Below are 13,259 nucleotides of genomic sequence, written 5' to 3' on the forward strand. Positions count from 1 at the left end.
TTGAAAATGTACGTTCTATCAATGTCACTGTGTTTACACAAAATCTTGCTTAGTAGTGTCATATCTGAATGTACATAACATCTGTGCTTATAATTATACATCTAAAAGTAGGACATAGTTTTGTTTATAAAATAACTATGTTGTTCATAAGTGATTTTTGTTACACGGATATTAAAATTATTTTTTGCTAAAGGTATTGTTTTATTGCTTGGGTGATAAATGTCAAAGATATACCCCATGTAGGCAGGAAGTAGAGTTTCCCTTGAATAAGAGACTATTTGTGGTACCAGGCTCCAGAATTTTAGCAAGCCTCTGAGGAAGAAGCAAACCTCTGCCATCCAAAGGAAAATCAGGAATGAGAAGCATTGCTCAGTGAGGCAATAGAATGAGGATGCTTTTCTCAGAGTGCGTGAAACCATTGAAAGAACTTCTATTGTGTCTTGGGAAGAAGGGTAACGATAAGCAGACTAAGGACAGGGGAACAAGGATCCTAGGGGATACCGACGCTTTCGAATAAGAACACAAGTGTATAGACAGGCATAGAACCTGGGACTTTGCTCCCTGTCTTTGCTCTTAAAGAAGATTCTGAAGATCTCGGAGCTCTTGGGGGTACCAAGAGTTTGGTTTACTTGGGGCCAACATTTATTTATTTTGAGACAGGGCTCACTCTGTCACCCAGGCTAGAGTGCACTGGTGCAGTCACAGCTTACTGCAGCCTCGACCTCCTGGGCTCAAGTAATTGCCCTCTGCCTTAGCCACCAAGTATTTGGGACTACGGGTACATGCCACCATAGCTGGCTAATTTTTTTTCAGCAGAGATCAGTTCTCTCTATGTTGCCCAGGCTGCTTTCAAACTCCTGAGCTCTAGCAATCGTCCTTCCTTGGCCTCCCAAAGTACTGGGATTATAGGCATGAGCCACCATGCTTGTTTAGGCCAGCTTTTAAAAAGGAGCAGAAACTCTCATTAGGTTAGATGGAGATTGGAATAAAAGAAGTGAGAAGACCCCAGTGGAAGGCTACATACATTCTGGGAGAGAAAGGCAGGACTCAAGTCACAGAATATGGCTGTAATATTTGATACATCTGGGGGTGGGGAATGGGAGTAAATGGAAGCTGAATGTGGGGACATGGATAGCAGCCAGACCATAGATTTGCTTCTAAAATTAATGTAGAGTCATTGTGGGATTCATATTATAACACATGAATAGATTTTTATTTTAGAAACAATAGCAGCCATGTAGCCTAGAGATGATTTTATGAACTATGACAGTGCTGCAGAAAGAGAGAAAATATTTGGCAATAGACTCTACAGGACTTGGTGAACTATTGGTAGTCAGGGTGGGAAAGTTGTAAGTGAATTGAATTGGGCTGACTTCCAGGGTTCCAGACTTGGGAAACTGGGCAATGATGGGGCCAAACTCACTGAGAAACAGCAGAGGCAGGCTGGTGTGGAGAAGGTAATGGAACAGTTCTGTGCATGGTGATTTTGAGCTGTTTGTGACACGGAACAGATACTCATTATTCTTTAAATATGTGAATTCCTTTCTCTTTCAAAAAAAAAAGAAATGACTATTTCCCAATGTATAAGACCCATAAAGAAAGAGTGCTAAGGTCTTTTGAATGGTGTCATGTATCTATTAGAAATTAAGATCATAAAGCCTCAGTTTTCATTCAAAGTTGACCTCTACCAAAAATTAAAGGCATGCATTGTTACTCAGGTCCTGATGCTGTGTTATACACATTGGGTTAGACCTCCTTGTCTTGACTCTTTGAATCATAGCTGTTTCCTAGATCCTCTGGACTTGGTGTCTATACCAGCATCTATAAGGTGGATTAGCACCCACAACACCCAATGCACAGGCCTTCTACCTAGCCTCAATCAGCCTCTCCTGTGTCTCTACCAAGACCCTGCACTCTGATAGTCATTTGACTGGTTTCCAACAGTGATCCAGATACTGCCGCTGGACGTTCATAGGCAATTGCTTCATGTATTTGGAAGTGATTCTTTCTGAAGCCATGCTCATAAACTACATTAGTACTCTCAAAATATATTATTGTTCTCCTCCCCTAACTTCAGTGAGACACCTAATTCAGTGCTTAGTGCATGAAAAGGACTCAATGTTTTTTGAATAAAAGAATAGATAAATATATTAAATGGAGGCCATAAAAAAACCCTCTTATTGCTCTATCAATGTACCTTATGCTCACACATGTGATTTCTTAATTGTCCCCATGCCAGTGATGCATATGCCTCATCTAGTGATGAACACAAATGTAGTGGTGAACACAATTTTCACTAACAACAGACTGGAAATAGCCAAAGCCACTAAATAGCTGTAGCCTAAGAGCTCCACATCCATGTGTCAAAGGAGAAGCAGATGGGTCAACCTCCTTTGTGACACAACTTCCCAAAAGTACTAAAATAATGATTCATTTTACAGACATGAAAAACACAGCAGGAAATGGAATAACACAATTTTAATTAGAAACATTCAGATTTACTCTTAATTTAATTCAGCTGCCCAACAGCCATGGTTAGATTTGCATCATGATGTATTTTCGATACTATCTATTTTCATAAATGTAAACTTTCCTGAATATGGTTCTGATGGATCCTGACATTTTAAAATATGTCCTATTGTCCTTTTCTGTGCAGTAGACCAAGCATAGAGTGTTCACTCCTATATCATTGTCACTGTACTATCAGACCAGATGGCTACTTCATCACAGAATCAAGAATTAGGAATAATTTATGCTGTTCCTTGCTCTAGAATATGAAAATAGAAAGCATTTGCTGCACACATACTCATGAGGAGCAGCTTGAACCAACCCTAACAGCCTCATCGGAGGACATTTGGTGCTGTGGCTGCACCGTCTACAGGAATTGGATTTCATTCTATGGAGCCCTAAGCTCTCAGGTCATGGAGAAAATTATTGAAGCACGTGAGTCGATGCTTCACCTAGTAATCAAATTAAGCCCAGAGAGCCTCTTTGTTGAGGAAAACAAGTTGCAATAAAACAGTTCTAAAATGGGAAAGATTATATCTGAACCTTTCATTGTTTCATATTCAAGGATTTCTCCCCTTCATAGGAAAAAAATTACGAATGTTGGCTTAATATTCAGAGCAGTTGTTTTTGTGTCTGTGAACATTAAATGTTAGAAATGGAAGAGCTATTTATCTTCAGCTGGCTGAAGAGAACAGTGGAAATTTCTCTTTATTGGTCTATAAATAAGCAAAGTCTGAACACACCCTTTATTGGGAGAGGAGCCACGGCAACTCATTCCACATATCAACTGGCTCGGCAGGATTTCTGTATTTGATATGGTCATAAGCATGCAGCTAATGACATAGACAAAAGGTTGTCCTCTCACACTATCAAATGTATTTAGCCCTAGGACCAACTAGTATTCCCCAGAAACTAGTATATCCTTAGAAAGAAAAATGCATGTAAAATCATAAACATTTCTAACAGGTGTTATTGTTGAGAAAAAGCTAGAGGAATCAATGATGTATCATTTAACAAGATCAAATGAATGGTGGTTAGTTTCTTTGTAAAATCATTTATTAACAAAGAAATGTGACACACTTGGGCTTTGTTTACATACTGCCAGAAAAAGCTGGTTAATTCAGTAAAAAAACAAGCAAACAAAACCTCCCCCAAAATATCAGTTAAGATGCCTATTTGAATTCTACAAACCAGAGATTGGCTGCATTAATTTATCAGTTATCTGTGGTTGTGAACATGTAGGAAAGCCATTGAAAATATCTCAACTAAATGGGCAATATAATCTGTTCTTCCTATGTGAATCTGTTTAATTTGTTCATGTATATTAACTTTTTCAGATTAGATAGCCCACAAAAGCAGACAGCTGCACTAGAGGAATTTAGTTATGTAGGCAAAATTAAGAGGCTATCAGTATGAAAAGTGAACTGACAGAAAGCCTAACAAATTGGAAAGAATAACAGGCAGCTAGCAAGAATCATGTTCCCTTTCCAAGAAAGGAACTCTGCCTGTTCCCTGTACGTGATTTGAGGCTTATACTCATATTAATGATAATACCTCTTCCATCAATATCTTGGATTATTACCAGTGTCTGGGAGAAATTTTATTGGCTGCCGCAGTTCATTGAAAATTAATTGATATGACACACTTACTCTACATGAACTTGGAAAAAAGTCTATGGAGTGAGTGATTTAATTCATTTTATGTTAATTATAAATTATGCCAGGAAACACTATTACGGATGGCCTTGTTTCCAGCTCACATTGCATGTGTGAGCAGTTTGTACTTCCGATATGCTGAATACCCTGACTTTGACTGACTAACACCTTAGGAAAGGCATTCATTTGGCATTCTCACTAATATTTGCAATGTGGCATGTCCTTAAACAAATTAGGCCAGGAGGAGGCAGCAAAATGGCCCACTTATCTTTATTTGTAATTTAACCAACATTATGGGAGACAACATCCAAATTGGGCAATTTAAAACTTTTACTTGCTTTCTGTATATATGTAAATAATCTCCTGAGTGTTTCAGAAAACTGAAAAGGAAGAGGGGTTGGGGTAGGGTGGGGAGCGGCTGCCAAATCAAGCGGAAAATGCAAGATGACTTTAGAAAGAGAATATAGAGTTGCTGGTTGCACATTAAGGCGGTATGCTGAAGAACTCTTTATTTTCATTTCCTGTTTGATAGTGCTGATGAGTAGATTCCTCTCTATTCTCCTCTCGGTGAGCGCACACTAGTACTTTTATTAAAAGGAGTCCATCAGAATGGGGTAGTTGTTATGCAGGAGCAGTAGCTCACATAATGGGGGATGGCATTTCTTTCCACTCGTGCTGGTCCGCTGGTTCTAATAGCAACCTGGAGCTCAATTTCCTCCTCAAGAACATTGCATTTCATGTGGAATGTCAATTATTAAAATGCAGTGTCCCGTGTCTTACTTCTCAGTAGATGAATTCATTTGCAAAACTTGCTAATTTATGCAAATGATCCTTAACCTGTAACTGCCTGGAACCTATTTCAGCATTTCTAGCATTTGGCGGCTTGGAGCCTAGATGCGGGAAGGAAATCCATTAATGCAGAATTTGTCAGTTCTGTCATCATTATATTGGTTACTGAGTTGTTTAAAAAAAAAAAAAAAACACCAAAAACAGATAAAAATGTGTTATTAAGTGGAAGCCAACCGACAGCTAGAGCTGAAAAATCTAGAGATTAAATTAAAGATAAACCAGGATGAGAGGATCTGATACCTGCATCTCCTGACACCCCTGAGTAATGTTAGATGCTAATGACCTCTTTTCTGGAAGAAACTAACTGGTTAATAACCCAAAGAGGGTCTATCAGCTACTGACTAAGACAGATCCAGATAGTGAGCAGATAAGAAATTTCTTATTGGGAATAAGAGCCAAATTGGCCTGGGTTTCCGTAAATGCAAAGCACAAAAGGAAATATACACAGTTTTTGTTTTTATTTTTTAGTCACGGTTACATGAAAGATGAGGTAGCAAAAAAATGGATGCTGTCAGGAAGGGGGTTGCTGTGTGTGCATGCATGCACGCATGTGTACTTGTGCTTGTGTGTGAGAGCATGAGGTGGTACAAGAGGGCCCGCTGGTACTTCTGTGTCTGAATGTGTGTTCCCACAAGTACCTCGTCCATCACATATCTTGCAGCTTCCCTTTGAATCGATTGAGTTTTGTACGTCAATGGGGCTGTATTTTAATCAACAGTTTGGAAAAGACATACAATTTTTAACCCCTGCAGCCCTCATGTACTGTGACACAGTCTCTTTTCATGAACCATGTTGAGAAAGGGCTTTCTGCAAACCTCAGAGCTGCAGGTCAGGAGGATTCAGATTTCTGGCCTGTCTTCTGCATCCATCGGACCTAGATCTATTGTTTTTATGCCGTGTTCTTCATTCTAGCAAGTTTACAAAGGCCAGCGAGCAGGCTGATTTAGATTTAAATTAGCCAGGAAGGCTTGATAAGGGAAGCTGTGCGTGTGTGTGTGTGTGTGTGTGTGTGTGTGTGTGTGTGTGTGTGTGTGATGCACAGGTGAGCTCTAGTCTGGACACTCAGCCTGGGCCATCAATGCAGACTCTATCAAGCAGCCCCTTTGGTCTACTGCACCGCACTGGCCACTGGTCACTGTTTTGGGGGATTTCCTTTGTTCAGCTGAGCATGGCCTCTGACTTACCTGAATCCATGCTGCACATACACTGTTACAAGCTGCCCTCATAACCCGATCTTCTGGCTGCTGTATTTTTGTGTTTTTTTTTTTTTTTCTTTCAAGTGTACCAATAGTTGCAAAGCAGGTAGGGGCATTTGTTGTGGATATTGGGATGAATTGTTTCAACTCCTCGATGGATTCCAATGAAAGAGGAAAAAAAGAATCTGCCCTTAGTAAAATGGACAATTGACACTTCAAGGAATCTGTCCAAGGTCTGGAAGATTATAAGAGAGTACATATTTAATGGCTCACTTTGCTCCTATTTCTTTCAGAACTGTGTCTCTTTAAATCTACTGAGGAAGATATTCCTTCTGGCCCACAGGATGCCAAAATGACTTGGTGATTTATTTATGCAGCACTTGGCAGCCTATAGTCCAGATTGTGGCTGAAGCTGAATTTTATGAGCCTTCCCCTAGTGAGTATATTTTAAAATTATATTAAAAATATATTTTTTGAAAACCTCAGTCATGTTTGGCCCAGCCTCGGGCCCTGAGAACGATGGTGATAGGACCAAGGAATTAATATTACTAAGGACCTGGCTGGTGAAATTTTTATTGTGAGAGCTTAGAAGAGTGTTAAGCTTTCATTTGGGGAAGGAAAAAAATTGTATTCAAACGTAAATGTTTTAGTGATAACAAATGTGACCTTTCCTATTTGTAGCAATTCATCTGGTCCCTCAACAGCTATTTATTGGGCTTCTCACTATGTTCCAGGAAGTATTCGAAACCCAGGGGATTGTGGTGAAAAAGACAAACACTGCCCCGTCTCGCCCGGAACAGACATTTCAGAGGAGGGAGATGGATGATAAATAGGTAAGTAAATACTGTAGTTGAACAGAATGGTTTCAAATCACAATAACAATAAGTCCCATGTAACAAACACACAGACTGTGTCACAGGACTTTGAGCTGAGAACCCCCTGAGGTGCAGTGACTTTCCATGTTTGCCTGAAAGGATAGCTTCTTTAATGTTAAATCAGAAAAGCAGGCTGGGCACAGTGGTTCATGCCTGCAATCTCAGCACTTTGGGAGGCTGAGGCGGGAGGATTGCTTGAAGCCAGGAGTTGGAGACCAGCCTGGGCAACAAAGGCAGACACCATCTTTACGAAAAATTTTAAAAATAGCCAGGAGCGGTGGTGCGTGCCTGTAGTCCCTGAGGTGGGGTGGGGAGTCACAGGGGGCACAGGCATGGGAAGGAGGATGGCTTGTGCCCAGGAGTTCAAGGCTGCAATGAACTAGGATCCTACTACTGTACTCCAGCCTGAGCGACAGAGCGAGACCCTGTGTAAATAGAAAAGAAGAAGGTCTAGCAAAACAATTACCTGGACAATTTTACTTCTTTAAAACCCAGGCCAAAAAGAAAATGTGTTGTGAAGCTCAAATGAAAGGGTTTAGACCAAGAGACGAGTTGATACCAAGGTGGTCAGGCAATGTAGTTCCTTCCAGAAGCAGCTTGTAGTTTGGCATCGTGGGTTTAAACTTTACAGGATCAGTGATTAATTGTTGTAAGGAGGCCCAAGTTTACAAAGTCTGAAATAAGGCCACAGGGGAAGGGTTTTCAATGATGGGTCATAAAAAATGACACAGCAAGGATAAGAACTTAAAATCCTGGGCAGTCTTCATTGAGAATTCTTCATAGTAATACCTCATATTTGCACACCACTTTATGTTTTTCTTTTAAGCACAGTTCACATTTTTATGGCCTTTGATTTCCACATCAATCCTGTAAGTTATTGCAATCCGCATGTTAGAGGAAAGAACTATGTCTTGGAAGAGATATACAGCTTTACAATGGTAAAACTGGTCTCTTTACCATAGTCAGCCATTCACTCAAAAATGCAGATGTGATACTTCCCAATTTTAAAGGAATAATTCTTTGTGATTGCATTGCACTCAGCTTCTGTAGCCAGTTGAAAGTGAAAACCTCTGGTAGTCCATAATTTTGTTCCAAGTTTTACCCCATTTTTATTGGATTTTTTAAACTGAAGTTATGCTTTCAAAATACAAAAACAACTACTTAAATAAGTAAATGGGCATGGCAGATGCTTCACGTGGTCCTATCTCCCAAAAAAGCTGCTTAAAACTATGGCTTGCTGTGGAGTCAAGTAGACAAGGACTCAAATTCAAAGACATAGTCTGGCTTTTATTGCTGACAGTGAGATAGATTTTCCTTAATACTAAAACTGAAGGTGAAAAGGAGGCCTGCAATTGTGACTAAGTCAAGGCCAGAGGATATCAAGGGCCTTGTCATTACTGTTAAAAACCACAAGCAAGAACAATCACCATAACCTAGACCTTTGCTGAAGAATTGCTGGCCGAGGAACAAAAAATTAATAATTCAAATGAAACTCGCTTAAATCATTTTACTATCCCTTTTGGTAAACAAAGACCTTTTCTTAAAACATAAAATTTTAAGGAATGTATCCTTTTTAATGGAAAAGATGTAATTATTACCATGTAACATTGATTGAATGTCAAAAGTATTTAATTTATTGGGTACTAGTAATACAGAAAGATGGTACATAGAAAGTGAAATTAGACACTTTCCATAAGTGTCTAGTCATAATTCAACAGACACAACTTAACACTCTTTTGCTAGCATGAATCTATCATCAGTAAACTTTCTAGTGATTACCTTTTTTTAAAAATTTCATATTGTATAATTTATTCACAATGTATCAATGCCCAAGTCTTTTGAGTAAGATTGCTTTCTGAGAGAGCTATGTGTGTGTTATTGTGTTTCATTGAAATTACTTAAGCATAAATTTGAGCTACAATTACGGTTATTTTGTAGTACAAAAGCGTTGGGGCAGAAGGTTCCATCTAGTACGTGTCCCTTTCTGTCCCATACACAGCCACATGCTATGCTGAACCAACTTGTAGGGTAAACTTGGGTGTGGTCAAACCTCATACTCTTGAGAATGTGGAAGAATCCTTCCTGCTCTACTTCAGTTAAGGCTCAAGGTGCCCCTTCAGCGTGATGAGAGAGTCTGGACCCCATGTACGCCATGGCTGACACTCGGAAGCAGTTTTGGACAGGCAGCTTCATCTAATTTCAGATGAGGGCTCCTTAATTCACAGAATGTCTGGATCTCCTGGGGCTTTATAAGAGCTAATCTCATCCAGTGCCAAAGCCCTTTGGGTTTTTTCCTACTGTTTGAGACTATACGTCATTAGTCTCATCCTCTTCTATGTGTTGTTTCTTTGGTTATTCTAGAAGATCCCAAGTAAAAGCTCCAGGCGGCAGTCAGGAGTTCTAAGCAGGTGATAGTCATAGTATTGATGGAAAGGGCTGGCTTTGGGATCCGTTAGATCTGGATTTGAATCTCAGCCTTACCACTTCCTGTGTGAACTTGGGCAATTATTACACTCTTCTTTGAGGGTCAATTTCCTTACTTGTAAATAGGAATAATTATGTCAACTTTATAGGACATCATGAGGATTAAATGAGGAAAAATAAAAACCAGCACACAGCATCTCCTAAGTGCTCAAAACTGCAAGCTCTCTTACCTCTTGACGCTTGAGGACCTTGCCTTCTAAATACATCTCCGTCTCATACATCACTTCAAGTCACAGGTACGCAAGTGGTTTTAATGACTCAGTTTCATCTGCTGCATATTTTGTCTAAAATGTCTAAGTACTTCACCGGTACAGTAAAGCCTTCCTCTAATGCCATCCTTGGATTTCTTGCTCTAGAGCCATTGTATAAATGGAGAAGTATAGAACAGTATTAACTCCCCTCCAATAGGGTTTAAGTTAAACTCACCCACCTTATCCTGTGGCATATGGTGTAATGGGGGATGGGCCTCCATATATTACCCTCTAAGGTGAGATTCAATTCCATTTTGCAGTTAAGACTTGATTAGGATCTTTGGCATGCTAAAGCCACAGTTCAAAAAGTAAAAATCTTGGGCTGACAGTTGCAGAGGTTTGTTGTTAATACCATGGAAAATAATCAAGTTTATTTAACTAATTCATTATTTTCCCATCAAGGGCAGCCTTGTCACTTTCAGAGAGAGGGATTTGGTCCCTTTTAATTAATGTGATTTCGTAGAGGCAGGATTCTGAATAGACTCTGTGATTCCTATAGCACAGCCTATTTTACTAACAGCTATCTAGACAGGATCAGTGTTGTTACTTCAAGAGTTATACAATGGAATAGGGGGGAGTTATAGGTAATCCCTTCTTCTGAACTAGCTTGAAATAAAAATTAAATGGGCCTTGAGCATTTGTGAATTGCAGTGTTTCATTGGGGCCATGGAACACTAAGTGAGGCTCAGAAACAGGGTGTTAATTCAGGCCTAATCATTTAATTCCAGTCTGTTATGTGCTGTATTTATTGCCCTCCTGGATCTGTTTTCTATGGCCTGATAAAGAGACAGTGATTCTCCAAAGCTCAGTCAGGGACCATTTTATTTATATCGTTAGTTGGTCCAATAAAAGCACTGGCTTCAGATTCCCGCTGTTATTTTCTGTTTTGTAGCCCTGTCATTAACTATGAATATGCTGATGGGGTTTTCATCTCCTACGCTGGAGTCTCTTGAGTTAAATGGGGACTTGTAAGAAGAGGGGAAGGTCAGGACTAGATGGACTGTAGAAAAGTTAAGTTTGATGTAACCAGATGTAAAGTGACTGGGAGGCAACTCGGGTTTTAGGAGCGAATACAAACCTTTCATTACTACATGTGTTAGTGTGCTGAAAGCTTGATTGACACTTTCAGAGCAAACTTAGGGCTTTTAAGATGTGATTCTGTTTGTGAACCAGACATGTTTCAGAGTTTTTAAAAGTCAAATCTTCTGCAACTCTCCACAAAGTAAAAACTGTTCTAATTTTGCACAGAAGGTAATATGCTATAGCTCTAAAATTGTTTATATATGTCAAGCAAAGAAGTGATGAAAAACAACAACAAACATCGATAGGATCACACTTCAGATCCTCTTTTTTGAAAATAGTTTTTACTGTATACTTTTATTGTTTAGCCAACAATCTCTAAAGTGTTACAGAGGGCTCCAGAATAACAGAAAATAATGGTGGGAAACAGATTTATAGAGGTCACTTGAATTAATAATATGGCAATCAGAAGATAACACAGGTGCATTAACATAACATACTGTGTAATTACTAGTGTTTCCAATGGAGTTAATGGGTAGTTATCCATGTAATAATAGACATTATTTCATAGCAGATATGCAATTAGCTCATCTCATTGGTGTGTAGAGCACAAATGAAGCAAATTATCATTATTGTTTCAACACTAAAAGGTGAGGACATTTTGAGGACTGATGGGCCTCTTTATCAGACATACTATTCATATTTTTAAGACTGTCTAAAGCACACATTCAGCAAGTAGAGGTGAGAAACATTCAGCAACTAAATGTGAGAAATGTTAACAGTTAGTAGCTTCCATACCTATGCTGGTATTTAAATGTTTGGAGCAATTAGCATGGTAGAAAGTTGTACTGGGGGATGTGGTTGAAATTGCTTGAGCAAATTTACATGGAAGTATACATCAATAACCAAAGTTATCACATTCTCATTGAAAGATAAGAAATGAATATTCATTCATTTTACCAACAAAGATCTGCTGACCACTTTCTATAGGAGATAAACAGCTAACAATTAAAGTCATGCCTCCATTCTAACTCTCCTAAGTACAGTGAGGTGTATCTTCGAATTGCAGGGGCTGGAGAGACTGTGCTATATATGAGGACATCACTTAGTACTTTAGCATTTATGGGTCAGGGCAGGCGCAGTGGTTTACTCCTGTAATCCCAGCACTTTGGGAGGCAAGACGGACGGGCGGGTCACTTGAGGTCAGGAGTTCAATGGCAAAACCTGTCTCTACTAAAAATACAAACAAACAAACAAAAAACGCTGGGAGTGGTGGTGCATGCCTGTAATCCCAGCTACTAGTTGGGGCTGAGGTAGGAGAATTGCTTGAACTCTGGAGGCGGAGGTTGCAGTGAGTTGAGTTTGCGTCAGTGCACTCCAGCCTGGGCAACAGAGCGAGAATTCATCACCAAAAAAAAAATAATAATTTATGAGTCACTTTGTTATGCAGTATTACGTTTGATCTTCAAAAGAACCTTGTGAAGTAGGAAGGCAGGTATCTTCATTTTACAGATGTGGAACTTGAGTCTCAAAGAGCACATGTGTCTGGTTCAAGGTCACTTATCAAGAAAACAGTAGAGTCAGGTCTTCTCATCCCTAATCCAGAGCAAGTCCACTAAATAAAGATTGAGAGAAGCTATATTTAAAAATGACAAATAGCTCCACCTCCTGTTCTAGGCTTTTATGATTCTAGGCTTTTATGATTCTAGAGTAAGTGTCAAATCTTGAGTTTTAGAGAGAGGAATGAGCTAGAATTAAAAAAATAAAAATAAAAAATAAAAAAAGATTTCAAAGATGTGGGAGTATATGGGAGGAGGCTGGAGAGATAGATAGTAAAGGCATTGGAGGCCAAATAACTAAGGGAGGGGAGGAAAGGGTGGTGGCCAGACGTGTAGCCCCATGGGGATCAGAGAGAGTGCCAGGCACAGTGGGCTTGCATAGAAAGCTGTGGGAAATATGTATTGAATAGTAAACAGCACCCAGATAGAGGAGGCTCTGACACAGAATTTACTTGGGAGGAAGTGAAGAGCCACTGACAGTTTGGGACAGGAGAATGATGTCACAAAAATGACTTTTTGCGAGGATTAGTTTAGTGGTATGCACGAAAAAGTAGCTATTATTGGCAAAGACACAAGTTATGATCCCATAGCAATTGTCCAAGCATGAGAGAACCTAAGACTACAAAAGAGAGCATACAGCCACAAGGATTTAATAATTCTCTGGGGAATTAGAAAAACTATTTTTAAATGTTATAAAGTATTCAAATAAATCAGTCCCAGATGCTCGCCCTTCTTGAGAAATAGCTCCAAATTAAACTTGGCTTTTAGCAGACATGAAAAGGAAAATTAGGCAATCATCTAAAATCCAGGGCACGTCCTATATACTTCATAGGGCTCAATTGTTTTTCTTATAATGTTGATG

At 39.4% G+C, this 13,259-nt stretch overlaps 1 long non-coding RNA gene across 3 annotated transcripts in view; it reads left to right on the top strand.

Annotated features, from left to right (window-relative positions):
* Positions 1-13,259, top strand: part of LOC106992627 (uncharacterized) — a 320,901-nt gene that overhangs the window by 244,130 nt on the left and 63,512 nt on the right. For all 3 annotated transcript variants that reach the window (XR_013401885.1, XR_013401886.1, XR_013401887.1), the window contains exons 4-6: positions 6,502-6,644; positions 6,943-7,041; positions 9,657-9,803. This is a non-coding gene — a long non-coding RNA (uncharacterized LOC106992627). The remainder of the gene's footprint in view (positions 1-6,501; positions 6,645-6,942; positions 7,042-9,656; positions 9,804-13,259) is intronic.

Source organism: Macaca mulatta, chromosome 12 (genome assembly GCF_049350105.2).
Source record: "Macaca mulatta isolate MMU2019108-1 chromosome 12, T2T-MMU8v2.0, whole genome shotgun sequence".
Taxonomy (NCBI): Eukaryota; Metazoa; Chordata; class Mammalia; order Primates; family Cercopithecidae; genus Macaca; species Macaca mulatta.